The 21,074-nt window shown below is 43.0% G+C and overlaps 1 long non-coding RNA gene and 1 other non-coding gene across 2 annotated transcripts in view; both read right to left on the bottom strand.

The window, feature by feature from the left end:
- Window positions 1-21,074, bottom strand: part of LOC143439597 (uncharacterized) — a 321,175-nt gene that overhangs the window by 249,961 nt on the left and 50,140 nt on the right. The window lies entirely within an intron of this gene.
- Window positions 20,714-20,819, bottom strand: LOC143439880 (U6 spliceosomal RNA). Its single transcript, XR_013107887.1, has one exon. It is a non-coding gene; the product is annotated as a U6 spliceosomal RNA (small nuclear RNA).

Raw genomic sequence — 21,074 nt, 5'->3', positions numbered from 1 at the left:
ATGTCAGGGTCTGTGGCTTCTTAGGTTGTGTGTATGTCTTACTCCTAGTTCTGGTATCATTTCACCCTTTGGCTCTACTAGCCAAATTCTTCATTAAAGAATCATTAAAAAAAATCACTCATCATTAAAAAAAATTCTTCACATTTATTTATTTACTGCCTTCCTGTACCATGTGTGCATGTGGACAGAATGTGTCAGAGGACAGTTTGCAGGACTCCGTTTCCTCCTTTCTATATGTTGGTTCTAGGGATCAAACATGGTCATAGGGCTTGGTGGCCACCACTTTTACCTGCTGAGCCATCTTGCTGGCCATTTTTTAAATTTCTTATCTGAGGTAACCTTGGAATCACAGCTTGACGGATGGAGTAAGGAAACATCTCGTGAAGAGAAGATAAATAGATTCTGTAATAAAATACCTAGCCCATCCCTGCCACACAGAAATCAAACACTAAACCTTGAATTGAATGGAATACAGTATAGCCAAGCCTCAGGGACAAAGCTCTGAGAGGAAACACAGCCAACGGGCCATCTCATCTCCGCAGTGGAAAATAATGGCCCGTGAAACGAACCAGAGATTATTTGGCTCATACTTCATGGGTACAAATGATTAAAATGACGTCTCTATGCACGGATGGGTAGAACTAAATCTTGAATAACATTAACACACATGGGATGTGCCTGCTTTAACATCCACGCTATTAAAAGAGAAAATGTTCGAGCTAACTTCATCTTCATCTGGTAGTCCCAGTCCGTGTCGTTAATCTTTCCATTTCCTGTATTTCAGCTTTTATACTCTGCTTTTGGGGTGTGTGTGTGTGTGTGTGTGTGTGTGTGTGTGTGTGTGTGTGTGTTGGAGGGGGGCTCAACCTTCCTTTCTTTCCCTTTATTATAGTCAAGTTAGAGTATATTGAAGTTGAAGACACAAATTTCAGATTTATTTCTTCTTGTCACTATTTCCAAGCATTTGTCTCGGAGAATCCTTCAGATGGTAAGAAAATTTCACTCAAAGCTTTGACCGGGAGCTGGAATGTAACCCAGAGCTAGAGACTGTGTGAGATATGACTGTGTGAGATATAGTCGTCTACACTGCACCAGTTGAAAATAAAGGAGAGAACATGGGCCAACACCCTTGCTTCTTAAAACACCAGGGCCAGTAATCTCATTTTGTCCCTATCCTGGTAGTGAGAAAGTTACACAAACATGAATGTGTGTAGCTCCAGAAAGGGCTGGGAGATCCAGCCCCTGCTCTATAGATGCTAATCAGGAGTGGGCAAGCTCTGCAGAAAGTAGGGTGTGGAACTGGGGGTACAGATGGCTGTCTCCCCACATTCTTTACTATCACTCCGATCATCACGGCAGCCTATGCCTGTGGGATGCCCTACCCAGGGAACCTGATGGGCAAAACAATAGCAATTTTCCATAACTCTTCTCTATCTCTGAAACCTGTGAGACCAGGGCAGCTTGTGGTGCCGGACAAGGAGATGCACAGACAAACCACCATTGCCTAAACTCATTGGAAAAGATAAGACTGACCTAAAATGATCATTAAAATATGCTGAGCTGAATGAAGACCGTGAGTTTCAGCTTTTAAAAATCAGACCTCTCTCAAGTGACTTTCAGAAAAGCAGACAAAGACTCTGATATACTCAGCGGTGGTACGTCTGCATTTATTTTCCTAAAGTGTGCCTGGATGTATGGCCAGCATAGAGAAAAGAGCCTGACCTAAAAAAAAAATGTATTTCAGTGAGATACGAAATAAAGAAGCAACTTCAAATATTCATTTTGCTCCCACAAAGGATTCTCATTACTGTCCTCTAAAAGTATTGCACGGTAGATGGAGAATGCACAGGGAACTCTTTTCTAGTCTAGTGAATGGATGTGCAAGGTTAGATTTGAATGTCAAGCACACTGGGCTCTAGACCCTTCCCCACCTTTTTTTTTTTTATACCATTAAATGATAAAATTTCAATTTCATTAAATGCTTCAAGCTTTAGGTAGACAGCAAGTGTGTACCTTCAAGCAAATCAGAATTCTGCTGAGTAAATGCATATATTTCAGAAGAAAACCTGCAATGAGAAAGGTCAGAAATTCCCATCGTTTAAAAATAAATTCAATATTGATGTTATTCATCCAACGCTTTATATTAAAAAAACAAAAACCAGGGTCTCAGTCAGGGGGTCCGTAGTGATTACAAAGACCCCATATCAGCTGAAACGTATCTGCTCATGTAGACAGTGCGTATGATTGTCAGAGGAAGTATCGTTGCCCCAACCCTCCATTCCCGCTCTGCTTCCTGCCCAGTGCTGGCCAGGATCTCAAGCTCCCCTACAATTGCACAAGCATCCTTCCAAAAATGGTCCTGTTCTGCCTAAGTTGGTGACAGATGTTCCTCACAGATGAGAATTCAGGCAGAAATACCTCTTTGCACCTGAGGACATGGGCTCCAGACATTCCTTTGAAACGACCCAAGCCTGGAAAGTTCCTGCTAATAGAATAGAAGGTAAAGGGAAATGTGGTGCTGTTTTGCTTTCCTACAGAAAGTCACGTCCAAGAATTCTCCGATACAAATACCGTTGTGTACTGTAAAGGCACCTGCACTGATCGAGCATGGTTTCACAGAGGTGCACTATGTTCACCCTTTTGTCCTTCATGGCTTGTAGCAGTGACTTATGATGCCTCATATCTTAGAGGGATATCATATCACATCACATCATATCATATCATTTCAGGCACGAGTCCTCAGAGCATTGGTCTGTGCCATCCTCAAGGTCAGGCCATTTTATTTTTATTCTCATTTTGGCTGAATATGTGCAGAATTGGGATTAATCAGGCTATAGTACATTGTTATTATTATTATTGCTTCTTTGTAAGTTTCCAGCCATGACTGAGAAGCCAATCAATCTAGAAGCATCGTAAACAAAGCCACCACTGGCTCTTTCTGAATTCGAATTTTTGCCAACTCTACTTTCTTCTGGCACTGGCAACTTCAGGACACAACACTAAAGACCAGAGCCATGAAGCAGGGAAGTCGCCATAAACATGATAGCTTCTGAGAGCCACACCCCCTCATAGCTTTGTCTTGAGGAAGGTAGCCCCTTCCCATCCTCCCAGCTCTTCCTGGATAGAAAAATGAACACTGGAGAAACACAGCCCTGTACCAGCAGGCTTGATGAGGGCGGGATTAAGAGGTCACCTAGGAAGCAAAACACTGATGTAGTCAGGAGCCGCCATGACTAATAACTTACAGTGCCAGCAAACACCTTGAGCCCCTAGAGCTAAGACATCATTTCTTGAGGGCCTTTTCTTTCTTGAATCCAAACTTCTAGACTTGGAGACGGTATAGACAAATGGTGTCTGCACCAGTAAATGTCTTCTTGGCTTAAAAAGGTTTTCTTCCATAGAACTCTGAGAATTTTTGCCCTCCTGTACAACTTAATGTCATCACAAGAATTTGCAGATGTCCAAATTCAACAAACTGCACGCATAAAATATATTTTGTTTTTTATCAGCTTTACCTCAGTAAAACTGTTTTTTCTTTTCTTTTTTTTGGTTTGGTTTTTCGAGACAGGGTTTCTCTGTGTAGTCCTGACTGTCCTGGAACTTACTCTGTAGACCAGGCTGGATTCGAACTCAAAAATCCGCCTGCCTCTGCCTCCCAAGTGCTGGGATTAAAGGCGTGCGTCACCACCACCTGGCTAAAATTGTTTTCAAAATTCAATTTCTGGAGACAGCCTATAAAGTAAACCACACAAATACAACATAAAATAGCCAAGGGGCTTCTGTCTCAAAGACACAGCAAACCTCCATGAGACATTTACATGTGTGTCTCCACTGTGAAAGGTCCTGGGCCAAATATTATTCTTACAACCCCTGGGAGCCTGACAGGCTAGGTTGGGGCATGGCTGAAATATTACATTTCTATTCCTTGCTTGGCTACTATGTTTTTTTCCTCAACATTAAATTCACATCCCATCTTATTAGGTTCTAGAAATAAATACCCGAACACTGATCACATGTGTATAATCCACTTGTCCTTTCCTTCTTGTGATTTTTACATGAGATCATCGACATCACACTCTCTGACATCACACCTCTTCAACATCACACCTCTCCAACATCACACCTCTCTGATATTGCACCTCCCTATGACATCACAACTCTCTCCGACATCACAACTCTCTGACATCACACCTCTCCTACATCACACCTCCCTCTGACATCACACCTCTCTGACATCATATCTCTCTATAACATCACATCTCTCTGATATCGCACCTCCCTTTGACATCACAGCCCTCTCTGACATCACACCTCTCTGACATAACACCTCTCTCTGACATCACACCTCCCTCTGACATCACACCTCTCTGAAATCACACCTCTTTGACATCACACCTCTCTGACATCACACCTCCCTCTGACATCACACCTCCCTCTGACATCACACCTCTCTGACATCACACCTCTCAAATCCGGCTCTTCTAAAGACTCTTCTCCATGGCCCTCATACACGCCCATCCTCCACATGCTTAGCTCATAATTCAACTTGGATCTAAATCATTTCCATTTTCTTTCTACCCCTTTTTCTTGGAGTTTGACTCATGTGGTTTGAATAGGAAATGCATTCATACAATACAAAAGGCAATAGATATAAAAATGCAGGAAAATAAGAGGTCATCATTGCAGCCACAAGCAACTGAGCTTCCCACCTTACCATAGCCAAAGTTAGTAGAGCTTCATTAGAGCACTCTGCAGTTTATTTGTAAGATTTGGTTTTTCCATTATTTTATTTATTTATTCATTTTACCATCCAGATCGCTGCCCCCCTCCCCACAGATTCCTCCCACTCCCTCCTCCCTTTCTCTTCTGAGAGGGTGGGGCCCCCTAAGTATCCCCCCACTCTGGTATATGATGTCTCTCCAGGTTTTGACACATCCTTTCCCACTGCCTTTTCCCAGACAAGGCAGCCCAATTAGGGGAATGGATTCCACAGACATGTAACAGCTTTAGGGATAGCCCCTGCTCTGGTTGTTGGGGGGACCCACATGAAAACTGATCTGCACATCTGCTATATATGTACCAGGGGCCTTGGTCCAGCCTGTGTATGCTCTTTGGTTGGTGGCTCAGTCTCTGAGAGTCCCTAAAGGTCCAGGTTAGTTGACTCTGTTGGTCTTCCTGTGAAGTTCCTATTCCCTTGAGGGTCCTCAATCCTTCCCCCAGCTTTTCCGTAAGAGTCCTTAAGCTCCATCCACTGGTCGACTGTGGGTCACTACATCAGTTTCAGTCAGCTGCTGGGTGGAGCCTTTCAGAGGACAATTATGCTGGGCTCCTGTCTACAAGCATAACAGAACATCACTAACAGTGTCAGGGGACTGATGCTTGCCCATGGAATGGGTCTCGTGTTTGGCTGGTCATTGCCTAGCCATTCCCTCAGTCTCTGTTCCACCTTTGACCCTGCATTTCTTTTAGATGGGACAAATTTGAGGTCATAAATTTTGTCAGTGGGTTGTTACCTTATCCCTCCACTGAGTATCCTGACTGGCTACAGGACACAGCCTCTTCTGGTTCCATATCCTTACTGCTAGGAGTCCCAGCTAAGATCACCCTAATTGACTCTTAGAAGCCTCTTTATCCCAGGTCTCTGACACCTCCTAGAGATGCCCTCCACCCTCCCACTCTACCCCCTGTCAGCAGAATCTTTCCATTCATTCTCCTGTCCCTCTGGTCCTTTCTCCTGTCTCTCTTCACACCTGATCCTGACCCTCCCACTCCCCTCCCCATGTCCTCACCCACCCAGTTCCCTCTTTCCTTCTGCCTCTCATGACTATTTTGTTCCCCCTTCTAAGTGATATTCAAGTATCCTCACTTGGACCTTCCTTCTTGTTTAGCTTCTTTGGGTCTGTGGAGTATAGCATGGGTATCCCGTGATTTAAGGCTAATATCTACTCATAAGTGAATACATACCACATGTGTCCTTTTGGGTCTGAGTTGCCTCACTCAGGATAATATTTTCTAATTCCACCCATTTGCCTAAAAAATTCATGTTGTTCTTGTTTTAAATAGCCATCTCTGCTGTCACTCACTCATGGGTATTTTAATCCCTCATTGGTCCTTTCCCTGACCCAGAGGGCTGGAAAATGCACTAAACTTTCCCCAGACAATATCTTTTGAGAAAAACATCTGCCTCTTGCCAGCTTGGTGTCATTCACACCCGGGCTTTCCTGGTAAGCCAACTATGCCAACAAGGATACAATCACATGCCCTCTTGGGCATGAGCATTGAGACTGGGAAAAAAAATACCAGGATCAGTGCTCAGAAACTCCCTGAACAGCCTTTGCTCCAGCTTTCCAATTTCCCCCAGTAGGCAGAGAGGAATGCCCAGTGTAGGATGTAAAACCAGGAACATTGAGAAGAGGTCTTTGCCTGAGTTGAGTATGTAAATAACTAATGGCTAGGGGACATCGGGGACAAAGGGGAAACAGAGGGAGAAGCATTATCTTAGGTGAGAGGGCTGCTGTCCTGTCCCTGTCATGAGGCAGCATCATCTGGTAGCCTCAGCAGCAGAAGGAAGCAAAGAAAGCATTTCTCTGAGAACGCATGAGGTGAGACGTGGTCCACTGGAAGCCGACCAGCCACCAAGAGGGTTAGAACACAGCGTTCCCTGTATGCGCTGCAGCCTCTCCTAGGACTCTCTTACTTCCTAAGGCTTAACAGACAGCAGAAAAAGAAACTGATAAAGTTCTGCCCGCAAGGAAGATCATTTCTCTTCAGATATTCTAGGCACTTCCCCTCCTCTCTAATTCCCCTGGACAATGCTGGCTGACAGCCCTCTGATATGGAAGAGTGAGCGGAGACTGGCCAGACAAGGAAGGAAGAAAGGAAGGAAGCCTGCCAGGAGCACACTTCCATATATCAGCATGAGCTCAAGATAAATAATCCCAGCCAGCCTGAGCAGCTATCAAACCAAAGGGCATGTTGCAGGTAGCAAGATAAATCGTTCCTGTCAAGGATGTCTTTGTTTGTTCCCAACAGCCTCTTACTATATCTCTGTCTCCTGACAAAGCAGCTCCAGGAACAGGATTCTAACATGCATTGCCCTCTGGGAATGATAGCGCTAAAGGGAGAGAAAAATGAGCCCAAGATCCTACCTAGGTCCAGAAGCCAACATGCGATTGGCAGCCGGACTGCTCACTAACAGGTTAGATGCAAAACTTGTCGGAAACAATCCCTGTGTCTTGTTTTCACCAAACTCGTCTCTGCTGGCCAGGTCAGCAAATGAGAATTGCCAGTGTTCCATCCATGGGCTCATATCGTGAATCTTATCCATGCTGATCTTTCACGGACTAACTCCCAGCCCACCACAGGTGTCCTGATCATGAGGAATGTGCACAGCCCGGGGGCTGCCTGTGCAAACCCCATAGTAGAAGATGGTGGTCAGATATTTTAATGAAATTATAGAAACAGTCTCTATAGCTTTTCAAGAGTGTCAAAAAGAAAAGGAAAAAGAAAAGCAAACCTTTTATTTGTGGTCATAATTGTAGCTGTATTTGTTCTAACTTTCAGAGTTAAATAGTACAGTACTTGCCTAGCATGTCCAGGCCCTGGGTTTGGTCCCCAGAACTACATCTATGCCTGCATGTGTGAGTGAGTATGTGTGTGCATGTGCACACATATACCCCCAAACAGACACACACACACACACACACACACACATACCCCTCAGTAAATATGTCCTTCAAGTTTTCATCAGGTAACATGGGGGAAAAAGCCTGACATTTTGCTGTGTGGTCTCTCCTGCCCAATATAGTCTTGTAGAGATTATTTAGGAGTCTAAAAGTGCCTGAGGCAGCACAGGGCTAAAATACTCCTTGACTTTAGTAGCAGGCAGCTCTGGACACACAAGTTGCCGCTAGGAAGATGAGTCCCCAAAGGGCTGACTAGAAGGCTCCACAGGATATGCACTCTCTCCACTCATTCCTGAATTCCACACACAACAGCAAGTCATAAGAGGATGAGACAAACTCCCATTACTAGCTATTTAATGCAACAGGGTAAAGTTGATTATACTGTCACAGTATAACTCGTGTGTTCTCTGGTAGGTGTCTCTGTGCCTTGGTATAGAAAACCCTTCCATGGAAGCTCAAGAACCTCGTGCCTTCCTACCTAGAAAACTGGATTCTGGTCTTCTCTTTTGCTTATTATGATGGCTTGTCTTGGTTGTCAATTTGACTATATCAGGAATTGACCAAAATCTAAGTTGCTGGGTAGACCTGAGAGAGATTTTCTTGATTTGATCATTGGAAGTGTGTGTGTATATGTGTGTGTGTGTGTGTGTGTGTGTGTGTGTGTGTGTGTGTGTGTGTATCTCACACTTAGTTCTGTTCCTCTAGAGAACCCTAAGTTACTCATCAAAACAGTTAGCATGGGGAAAAGGTTGAGTTCTGGATTGTGTCCTAGCTCTATCACTTATCATGGAACATTGACAATTATTTTACTTTTAATTTCAGTTTCCCCTCAATAAAACAAAAATGGCGGCTTTATCAAGATGGTAAGTTTACACAGGACATAAAGTGGTACTGTTCTGCTTTTTTTTTTCTCTGTTGTGACAAAACACTGATCAAAAGCTACTTGGGGAGGAAAGAGTTTCTTTTAGCTTGTAGGACACAGTCTACCACTGAGGGCAGTCTGAGCAGGAGCCTGGGAATCAGGAGGCAGAAAGTGAAGCAGAGAGCATGGTTAACTGCTCACTGGCTTGCTCCTCATGGCTTGCTCAGCCTCCTTTTTTATACAACCCAGGACCACCTGCTCAGGGATGGTAATACTCATAGTGAGTTGTGCCCCGCCCCCAAACATTAATCAAAAATGCCCTGATGCCCACAGCCAAATCTGATGGAGGCATTTTTTTCTCAACTGAAGTTTGGCTTCCTAGATGAGTCAGGCTTGTGTCAAGTTGATAACAACAACAACAACAGATCAACTAGCACACAGAGTCACAACACAGCAAGGGCTATGGTTTCTCAAAGAAAAAAGCTTAATCAGACACATTCTCGCCCTACATCCAGTTGTAGGCTCCTCAACTAGATGCTTATAATTTAGGAGCCCCCCTGTACACCAGGATTTGCCCATCTTGGCCACTCTGTGCTGAGGACTCTGGGGAATCCTACACTGTTGGGTTCAGATCCTCAGATAGTTCTTTGCTTTAGAACCAATACCTACTTGTGGATCAAGGCTCCTCGTAGATTCTTCCTCCTGAAGGCCTCTCTGAACAGTTATGTCTCCCTCTTCCACATTCCTATAGTATGGTTTCTTTGCTCCCCTCGTGATATACTGGCTTCAGTGAAAATGACTTTTACAGGCTCATATGTTTGAATATTTGGTCCCCAGTTGGTGGAACTATTTGAGAAGGATTGAGAGGTTTGGCCTCGCTACAGGAGGTGTGGCACTATGGTCAGGCTTTGAAGTTTCAAAAGATTCACACCATTCCCAGTGTACCTCTCAGCCTCCTACCTATGGAGTAAGATGCGAGCTGTCAGCTGTTCTTAGCAGATACCTTTTCTCTGTGATCATGGACTCTAACCCTCTGGAACTGTAAACCTAAGTAAATGCTTTATTTTATAAATTGTCTTGGTCATGGGTGTTTTGTTACTGCAATAGCAAAGTAATACACATTCTGCTTGACACATTTTTAGATTTATTTAATTTTATGTATGAATATTTTTCCTGCATGCATGTATATGACCCACATGAGTGCTGGTGTCCATGCAGGTCAGGAGAGAGCATTGGATCTCCCGGAAATGGGATTAGGATGATTGAGTTATCATTTGGAGGCTGGGGTTTGAACCTGGGTTCTCTGCAAAAACAGCAAGTGCTGTACACCACTGGAACATCTCTCCAGCCCTGTCATTCTCTCTTTAGCTCATCCAGTCAACAGAAGATTTTCATGGGACGTGCTGTGCTGGATGTTGAGAGAGAGTTCTGGAAACTCCTGGGAGGCCATGATGTGATGGTAGGTATGACTCGCCTATGGGTCTGATCCAAGAACAGACCAGACACTTTGTAGATTAGTAATTCCATGCAAAGAGATGTGAAGGATTAACCTGTTCCACTCTGGACCCAACTGACTAAAATCCCCATTAAACTGCTTATCTGCTTGTAGCCAGAATACAGTGAGAATAGTGCCCCAGGCAGAGAAAAGCCAAGGATCAAAGAAAAGAAGTTTACAAAACAAAATAGAGCAAAATTTCCATTTCATAGAGAAACATTACCACACTGACTCTTCTGTTAGCATCAAATGCAAACTAGCCAAAGTCCATTCATTAGTTAACAGTGCTTGGACACAAGGGTGCCTTGGATCTTCCCCCACAGACTGCAGTGGAACCAGCATGGAATTTATCTTTTTCTGAAGACTATCATTTTCAAGTTACTCAGCAGAAGCCCTGGAGCTGAGTCAGTATAGTTAGCATTTGATTTGTTAAGAGATATAGCATGTAGACATAGCATGTAGATATAGTATGTAGATACAGCATGTAGATATAGCATGTAGATATAGTATGTAGATACAGCATGTAGATATAGCATGTAGATACAGCATGTAGATATAGTATGTAGATACAGCATGTAGATATAGCATGTAAACATACCATGTAGATATAGTATGTAGATACAGCATGTAGATACAGCATGTAGACATACCATGTAGATATAGTATGAGATACCGCATGTAGATACAGCATGTAGATGAAGAGATGTAGGATATTGAATTTGCAGAGTCATAAAAATTTAAGACAGAAAAATTTAAATATAAAATAAAAACTTTAATTTATCTTTAATTTTGTGAAAGAAAGAGAAAGCAGAGATGAAGGGCATAGGTACGGTATGAGTGTGGCTGAAGGTCCCAGGCAGAGGGGTGGGTGCTGCAGAAGGACATGGCAGAGCTGTTGTGTTTGGCCAGATCTAAAAGGAGAAGGCAAAGCCCCAAAGTTGGCCAGAAACAAATCAGGAAAGAACAGGGTAATATGACAGAGTGGGTTTTGAATCAGATAATCTGGATTTTAATCTTTTATTTAGCAGAGTGACTTTAAGGAGCATTTATCCTCAGTTTCCATCACCAACAAATAGGAATAATACTAGTTCCTCCTCGAGATCTAGCTCAGGCTTGACATGATCTCCTCCTTTATAGACACATAAGTCCTCAGTAGGGGCTTGGTCTACAGTGAGAAGTGATGAGTATTTTGTTTGTACTTTCCAAGTTGGAACAAAATAAATCACTAATGCTTCATTTGGCTTATGAGTTTCTGATAGGAGCCATGATAAACTATGCCAGTCATGGGATTTCCCAGTCACCTTTAAAAACTAACCACAATGATAGCTTTCACAGTGAGCAAAGCAGAAGCCGCACACTGCGCAGGGTTATATACATGCATTTTCTTTACATCGTGCTTTTTCATTAGAATGTGTTTTAAATTCTTTTGTGCATTTCGTACACAAGTTTACTGTATTCACGTTTCTGCCTCTCCCTTCTTCTCTCTAACTCCTCTCATGTCTTCATCTCTCCTGTTGAACTCATAACCTGTTCCTTTATAATTGTTGTTGCTATGTGTGCGTGTGCGTGTGCGTGTGCGTGTGTGTGTTTAGACTGACCATGGCCTGGTCCCTAAGGAAAGCATACTCTCCCTCCTTCAGTAACCACTTGCTATAGCTCTTCACCTAAGGGTGTGGCAGATCTTTGTTACTTCAAGGCTAGCCTGGTCTGACTTCTGCAGCTATCGAGTTAGACCCTGTCCAAAAACAATTCTTTCAGGAAGAAACCCAAGGATAGGTCTCAGTCATTCACCCTGGAGGCTGATTTATTTACATGCCTCATAATGCAAAGCTATCCCTTAGATAAATACTCCCTGGGAGTAAGAAAGGTGAATTACCTCAAAGGGCTGAAAGACAGGAGCTCATCTTGTTCATCACCAGAGGCTTTCCTGCTCTTACTTTATCCAGTGCTTCCTACACTAGAGTCCAGGGCAGGTGCATTAGGACCTGAAGAGATCACTCAGATCCTAAAAATTATTTGTCTCTAACTACAGATTCAATTTGCCCCTGAAATGAGCATCATGCAGTGAGGGCAATTTCACTAATTACTTGTTGAGCCTTAATATTTTCATAGGATCAAAAAGCTATATGTCTGGATGTTAATTTAGGTGTTCCATAGTTTCCTAACAATGGTAAAACGGAGTTACAGCTTAGTAGTTTTGTTTTGGGAGTATAGGGTTGAATGTGACTTCCTGCCTAGCATTAACAGCCTCTGGTAACATCTTGGTCAGTCCTTGCTGCTACCCAAGAATACCATAGACAGACTGCTTAGACCACAAACAACACTTCACCTAGATCTGGAGTGTGACCGAGCCACAAATTGCCTAGAGAAAGCAAAGAGCTGAGGCTTGGACATCTAGAAGGAAAGACCAAAGCAGGCGAGCCAAAGGGACCGATCTTAGAGTGAGGGACTGAGAATCGGGCAGAACTGAAAGCCAGTGTCCACAGCAGTGCTCAGACAGACCCATTCAGCCTGTGGCCAACAGGAGCCATACAAGTGGGCTGCAAGCTCACATGAAGCACTTGCCTGAAGACACAGGTAAGGGTATCCACAGCATGCCCAGGGGTGATTTCTACTGAGATGCATTCTAAAAAGACTTAGAAATTAATGAACATAAATTTAAACATGCTGCAGAGATGTTAGTGGGTGACCACTGGGATTGTTGTTGCTGTTTTCCCAGCTGTGATTCTGGAGGAGGGTTGCTATCAGCCACAAAACAGCCACAGAAACAATGACATAAAAGGCGGTGGTGGGGCACACCTTTAATGCCAGCACTCAGGAGGCAGAGGCAGGAGGATCTCTTTGAGTTTGAGGCCAGCCTGGTCTAGAAGATGAGTTCCAGGACAGCTACAGAAAAACCCTATCTCAAAAAAAAAAACCCAACACAGAACAAAGCAAACAACAAAATCTCCTCCAAGAGGCAGAACCATATGGGTTTTCAAGTTCTTAGGGGAGACAGGAGCCATCAGTATAACGGGTCCATCAGAAAGACACCCCTACTCCCATCCCCCACCCCACTACCACCCCCACCCCCATTCTCAACCAGAACTTTCTCCTGACACACTACCTCCCATCCTCCTCACCAACCTCCTCATGAAGTCTGTTGTCCTAGGGCCTCTGAGGAAGAAACAGCACAGACATGAGGAAATGAATCTAAAAACCTAGTGGCAAATGTTATGCGGGTCAAGAGTGCGGCTAAAAAACAAACAGAATTCCGTTTGTCACACCACATCTGTGGTGCAATGCTATTCGATGCCCTGTGACCACTGCCTACCACTGGGAGCCACATAGAGGCAGCTTTGCCAGCCAGGGCACCTGCCGAGAAGACACTAGAAAATGTAGTTTATAACAAATGTAGGTTCATACAAGCTCTGGGAGCTGAACAATTAAACCTCTCTACACCTCTGGGGACACCAACTTTATGTTATGTCATCTATAACCATGCCAATTTGCATTTAAGAGCTTCCAATTATTCATGTGGCTAGGGGGTGAATTCTGGTTTCCTGGTTACAGTTTCATGATCTCCACCTTCTCTCCTCTTCTTCCATCATTGTATACCACCCAGCCCCAAGAAACAGACATTGTAGTTTTTTTCCTGTGAGCATCATCATCATCTTAAGTAAACTACATCAACTTTCAGTACTGCAAAGCTGGGTCCTCTTTCCCACGGCTCCAAATGGCCTCTTCAGCACCACGTGAAATAAGCATATTTTATTTTCAAACACTGTTTCCCCGCAGGTAATAAGAAGTACTTTTAGTTAGTCACCAGTTGTTCTGTGAGGCTGCACATTTTCCTCAGAGTCTAACTAACCTCTAGGGCATTGCAGCTTCACATAGGGAGAAGGGGGAAGGTAGTGGGGTGTACAGAAACATTTTAAAGGAAGTTAGAAGATGGAACCTGTGCTGCGGTCCCACAGGTCACCACTGCAGGTGGAATCTGCAGTCATCCCAGGTCCCTGCATTACAAAGAGGCAGCTATGTCAGTTTGAGAATTAGACAGATTATACAACTAGCTTCCCAGGCACCTGATGTGCATAAATTAACATCTCATTCCCTGCAGTCAGTGCCTGGCTTGGAGACATGACTGATCAAACATTGGCCTCTTTGGGAACAAAGTGTGAATGGTTTCTTCTACCATTCTCCAGTCTTCTGATCTCAGCTTCTCACCACCAACAAATATTTGAGCTTGAGAACTGTGCGTATCAGACAATGGACATTCGGCTGGGTGGTTCCCTCACTTCTGTCTATGTAGTGCTAGGTAACTGACAAGCAGGGGCTAGTGATTGGCTGGCTGGTAGTCTCCAGAGCATCAGAAGCCATGTCCTGTCCAGTTATTAGGCTTCCTTACCCTTGAGTGCTTTGTTAACACTTGTGTGTAAACTTACATATAGCAGTGCAAAGTGAGCTTGTGTTTGCTGGCAGGATCAATCTTAAACCCACTTGCTTCATCCCCTCTCAAATAACTTACTGGGTTTTGTTTGATTCTTTACAGAACATCATCCTTCAACCAACTACCATGTCCAAGACCTTACCTGTTTCTAAAAGTATGTCATCTTATTATTGTTTGTCACAGAAGATGAGCCTACAACGGTGTCTAGTGGAGAAGGGAGGAACTGCAGGAAGGCAGGAATTTTTCTAGGGAACCTCAGAGGGGACTTCTCTAACTGTGTCTCTCAAGGACTTTCCAAACATGGGCAGCAGCCTGAGTAGCACCACCACATTCTGTGTTCTCCCAGAGGTTAAAGTAGGGCAGAGGGGGAGGGGGAGGAAGAGAAAGAGTGTGTGATGGTACAAGATATTCTCCTTTTATGGAAGAGAAGGGAGAGGAAGGGCTAAAATGATTCTTACTCTGCATCTGGCTGATCAAAAAGAATAGATTGTGAGAAATTAAATAATTCCTAAACAAGTCTTTGTACATTTTCTTCTAATGAGGGATTAGATGGGATAAAGTAATGGGGAGACAAAAACCACTGTTTTTTTTCTAGAATGGGATAATACTAGATTGCCTGGGTTATGCTCACCCATTTAGCAAATATGCGGTTAGCTTTGCTTTGTCCCAGGCACTAAGGAAGTGTACTTAGTGACTGTGAAGAAAGGAATTGCCTGAGGCTCACACTGAGGACGGTCAGCCATACACAGACCAAGAAGAGAAAGCCAAGATGTGAAAGTGGGTGATCTTAAGAAATGAGGAGTGGAGTCACCTGGAGCAAAGGCCGGTGCATTCAAATGTGTGAAGACATCAGATAGCTTCTGTTAGCCCTTAACAAAGAACCAAAGGCTGTGTTGAGAAGGAAGAGTTGGGTCTCAATGGAAACGAGACCCTTGGAGCCATTATTACTACAGCTATCATTATTACTGGTTTTGTTTGTTTTGTTTTGTTTTGTTTTGTAATTATAGCAACTGTTCATGCTTGTCATTTGTGTGAAAGTGGAAATTCAAACAACTCAAGAGAGGCCAAGTGAGCTGAAAGCGCCTTGTGGTTCTAGAAGATTCCAGAAGTCACCTTATGGTGAAGATGTCTTGTGGTTCTAGAACATTCCAGAAGATGGAATTTCTGTACTTTTCATGTCAGTTCTAGAGAACCAACTCCTTCTCTATCAAATATTAAACTTGTTTAGTTTTGATAAAGATTACATCATTAATGATGAAAAATGTTTGACTTTTGTTGTCCCTAACATTGACAAAGTGTTTGCTTCAGGCCTCCTGTTCATCCCACTTTATAAATAAGAAAACTGATAATGTTTGAATTAAATAAAACAAGAATTAAAGAAGGGTCCCCTGCCCAATAATGTCCCATTTCCTGAGCTCTGTATGAGTAAAGACACTCACTCTGCCTGCCTGCCTGCCTGCCTATCTATCTATCTATCTATCTATCTATCTATCTATCTATCTAATTGGAAGGCATCAATGAATTACAAAAATAAAAAATATTAAGATTAGAATGTCTAGGCTCTGCCTTTCTACTTCAGATCTCAAACGTATGTAAGAATAATAAATAATAAAAATAACCATAAGCTAAGAAACATTTCAGTTAGCATCTGGATTTATTTTTTGACTTCCCAAATATTATATAATTATAACCCAATTTGGCATCAGGTAATCCATATTTTTCAGTGTTCCTCCCGTGGCTCCAATACTGCCTGTCCACTCTCTAAGCAGTCGGGGTATTAAAATATGAACGCAAACAACAGACAAGTATCAAATATAACCAAGTCCCCTGCTCTCCCCCGCTGCCCTCTGTCTCTGTGTTCCTCCTACCCAGGCTCCCCCACGCCCTTCAATGCCTGTGTGCCCACACAGAGACACATGGAAATGCACACATTCCTCTGGAAAATGCACTGTCCAGTGTTTGTAGGCATCGAGCACCGACAAGTTACATCGGAAAAATCTGTATTCTAACAGCTGTGAAAGAGATCTTCCCACTGGAAGTTAGTGAAATGACCACCCAGAATCAGAATAACACTTATTCAAGACATTTAAAACCAACCAGACAAAGCTCGAGGGACCCAATGTGAAGATCAATTCTCCTCTAGGAAAAAAAAAATAGACTAGGTGATTTAATGTGCTTTTCTCATTGCTAATTTCTATGATCTGGAGATTAATTTAAATGCAGATATAATTTATTTGAATAATGTCTCAAGAAAAGAACTCTGTTGCTATTGCAATAGGTGTCAGGGTGTGAAAATTTATTGTCATAATTATAGTAGCTAGAATTGAACTTGTAAAAATATTTTTGCAGAATATTAAACAGCTCTATGGTGTCTAGGACCACACACATACACACTCACACATTCACACACATCATAGTAAGATCTCATTTATCATTCATTTATAGTCTTTCTAGACAAAGAAAAAAGGTTCTACAGGATGCTGTTGAGTTACAATTACCTTATAACAGCTTAGTTTGATTTATCATGGTTCTATATGAGATGGACACTTTCTGTGTTCATCAGCTTTCTGTAGATCTGACAGGCTACCTGAGAAAACAATTTACAGCAAGAAGGGTTTATTTTGATTCATGCCTTCAAGGAGTTCGGTCCACAGCCCCACCGTTCTGAGCCTGCAGTGAGACAGAGCACCATGACCACAGAACCGCATGGCAGAGGACATTGCTCACTCCATGGCAGCTGGGAATCATAGACCAACAGGAGGATACAAGGAACAAGATACATCCATCCTGCAAAGGCCCAGCCACTCCCAGAATCAGACCGGGGATCCTCAGTCTCCACTACTTCCTTCTGAAACATTCAACCACAAATCTGTGGATAGGAACCCACTAAATCTGCACCCCATGATTCAGTCAGCTTCTAAAAGCCATAGATGTGAAAACTGCATTGAGGAAAAAGCTTTCAACACATGGGCCTATTGTGGGGTCTCTGTGTGTGTGTGTGTGTGTGTGTGCGTGTGTGTATGTATGTATGTGTGTGTACATATGTTTATACGCATGTATATATGTGTGTGTATATATTCTATGAGATATACACCATCATATATATATACATATATATATGTATATATGTGTGTATGTATATCATATATATGTGTATATATGTACACACACACATATATATATGTATATACACACCATCATGACATATATCATACCACATACACCATAGCAGTGCTTATGGCTGGAAGGTGACTGAAAGCTATAACAAATTCTCAAAGCTACAGCCCTGAGAACACAGGAGAATCTCAAGCCTTGCACTCTAGAACCCTTGCATGTTCACAGACCTGGGTCTGCAATCTGTCCAGTAGCAATTTCTTGAAAGTTAGAATAAAATACTCTAGTTCCAATAAGCATGTGACTGGGTATTTGTGCACATATTGCCACAATGGCGCTACCATGACAACACAGCCAGAACATAGAGATGTAACCCATCAGATGCAGCACCGTGACATCATACTATACCCGCTGGGTATTTTCATAAAGGAAGTCATGTCAAAATGGGTCTATGTCTTATTTTATAAACACCAAACAGAAGTGTTGTGATGCTATGCGCAGTTTGTTGTTCATCTACTGCTACATAGTCTGTATTTTATGAATATCATATAAAATCCTTATTAAACCTGTATAGCAGAATTGGAGGAATCTGAGAATCAGGGAGATTTATTATCTTCACCAAATAATTGAGCGAAGGAAATTAATTAAATAATTAATTACATCAAATGTCTCAGGATCCATGAGAATGTCTGCAGAAAGTTGCCCTTATTGAGAAACTGTGACCGAATCTGCCTGTTTAAGGCTTATGTTTTCTCCTGGACAGTTTTTCTCAAAAGTCGTCATTCAGCAACTCCCAGGTTAACACAACAGCCCCAGGAGAGAGTATCATCACCTTGATTTTGCAAAACAAAAAGACTGATACTGGTTTAAATGTAATATCTCAGATGCTGGCTGTACTTTTGCACATACTTCAGTGGGCTCAGCTCATCAGTACAGGTAAATACTGTGAGAATTCCAGGTAGGTGAGCAGGAGTATGGAGTCACACCCTAGGACTCTTGAAGTCCATCCTGGAGAGTTGTAAAGCTTCACAGCTATTGGCCTGTAGTCTTTCTCACTTAGATGTCCCCACTGGGGAACCCCATGTAGGTAGATTCTGCCTACCCACTTGTGACATATTCAGGTCACAGTGTTAACTACTGTTGTCAGCGTATCCAATGACTACAACAGACTGCAGTGCAAGGGCAGTCAGACTGCCTCAGACACAACCCCCAGAAATCTTCTAAAGCAGCTGTTCATACACCACCGCCACAAGGTACCCAACTTAGAGATGTATGCCAAGTACCTATGACAAGACCTGAGGAGAGGCAGAAGGGGAGGTAGCCTTCCTGGAGAGTCTACAATCCAATCAAAGACTTAAAAGGACAAGGAGAGAGAGAGAGAGAGAGAGAGAGAGAGAGAGAGAGAGAGAGAGAGAGAGAGAGAGAGAGAGAGAGAGAGAGAGAGAACAACAACAGCTCTGGCCAGGATCCAGCCCAGAATGAACATTCTCTTACACAGAAGGGATGCAGAATTCGTCCTTGGCTCACAACAGGTGCAGAATGACAATTATCTTCATTCTCCTCCCTCTCTGGCCTATGACTCCAGGGAACCACAGGAAGCCATCCTTGCAGCTCACCCAAGCTAATGACTTTTTGTCTTTTTCGAACACCAGTGCTCACTGATAGCCTGGTTCTGTTGTAATCACCTGCCCACCACCCATTACCTCAACATCTGAGTATTTTGTCTCCACACCTTGTTTCTGCTTGTTATGCTCCAGATAGCAAGTGTCACAGCCCAGTAAGTGGCCAGGCACCTGCTCCACGGATGGACATGGCCTGGTTACTGTTACAGCTTTTCCAAGCCTGCTCTATGATTGCTTACTGACTGGATCTAGCTACTCTTTGAGTTAGCCAATTAGATCACAAGGATCAACTCATTGAGATGTGCTGTCTCCCTAGAGTAACTGCAGCAAAGAAGCCCAAATCCATGTCCACGTTCTAGGGAACACATGACATGGTCAGTATGATGGCTCTTCTTGGGATAGAAGGTGGGCCTGATGCCTGAGAGATGTACCCTTCTATCCCTGTTGCATGCTATATTATTTTACAGCTACCCTCCTCACTGGGTTCTGTGTTGAACTGCCACAGTTACCAACGTCCCAGCTTGTCTTGGATCTATTCCTCCAACCCCACACCAAGACCAGGAATGGATTCCAATTCAAATCCAAATCTAGTTTTAATATTCTGTGGAAGAAACCCCAGACTTGGCACGATTACAACTATATCAGAGGGGAGCATCCAGGGAAAATAAGACAATAGGAAAATGTCCAGTACACACTAGGAGAAATACATGCAAAGATGTGATATCCAGGAAGTATAGAAAAGGTACAGACATAAGCAGCCTACCATGTGTACAGGAGACTGTTCCTTCAAGTCTGCCTTCCCAACAACGCACATCAGAATTTGAAAGCTATTCTCTAGGAGCAATAACCACTTGAGCTATTGGCCATCTTCAGCAGAGATGTTAATTTTCCCTCTACATTTAGCAATATAGAAATTCAGGTGTATTTGCAGTCTCAGTTTCCCAGAGGCTTCTCAGACACATGTTTGCCCACTGCCCTTAGCTAATTAAGAACTGTCATTTCCATGCATATTTTACTTTGCAGGTGAGTTGGAAAGGTTAATTATCTACCCTTTTTATTTAGCTTTCCAGCCTTAATGAAACCAGACACCAGCTTGCCTGAACCAAAACACAAAACCACCAGGAAGAAAATCCAGACTTAATAACGGGCAGGCTTTTAAGGGGCATGAGGTTTGTTTGGTCTACACAACAGACAGCATTTGCCACTGAAAATCTGTAAGAACTGTAAAACAAAGAGCTACAGAGACATTTCTGGACTTTCCTGCCCTGCATTTTCCTAGCCTTCCCTTCAGTTCATTCTTTACAGAAACAAAGTTTACATACCAGAAAATAGGTATCTCTTCATCTAGATAGTCCTAAGGTTCAATCCATCACAATGACCCCAAGATATATCCAATTCAACCAGACGATCTCCACTCAGGCTGGGTTCCAGGAGTGTGTTCTTCTGCTGTTTGCAAGTCTGTGCTACATAAAGGGGAAAGCTGTCCTGTCTCTGTATTTAAAAAAGAAAAATATGGAACGCTTCACGAATTTGCATGTCATCCTTGTGCAGGAGCCATACTAATCTCTGTATCGTTTAGTATGCAGAGAATTTTAGTCTATGTGCTGCCATAAGTGAGCACTTTTCTCTGTATTCTAAGAGTCACTTAGGTAGGGCAGATTAAGCAGATCCTATGATTGGAAAGACCATTCAAAATCTTAACATTAAGGGGCAAGTATTTCCCTCAAAGCTATTCTGTTACAACATAATGTTGTGAACCAGTTAGAATCAACTAGAATCAAACTACTAGTTATAATCAGACACTCGTGGTCCAGCCTGGGAAGCCATATGCATTTGGAAGTAGTCACCACAACTCTTAACTGGTTTT

The sequence above is a fragment of the Arvicanthis niloticus genome, chromosome 27 (genome assembly GCF_011762505.2).
Source record: "Arvicanthis niloticus isolate mArvNil1 chromosome 27, mArvNil1.pat.X, whole genome shotgun sequence".
NCBI classification, from domain to species: Eukaryota; Metazoa; Chordata; class Mammalia; order Rodentia; family Muridae; genus Arvicanthis; species Arvicanthis niloticus.
This window is presented reverse-complemented; position numbering and strand designations above follow the sequence as displayed.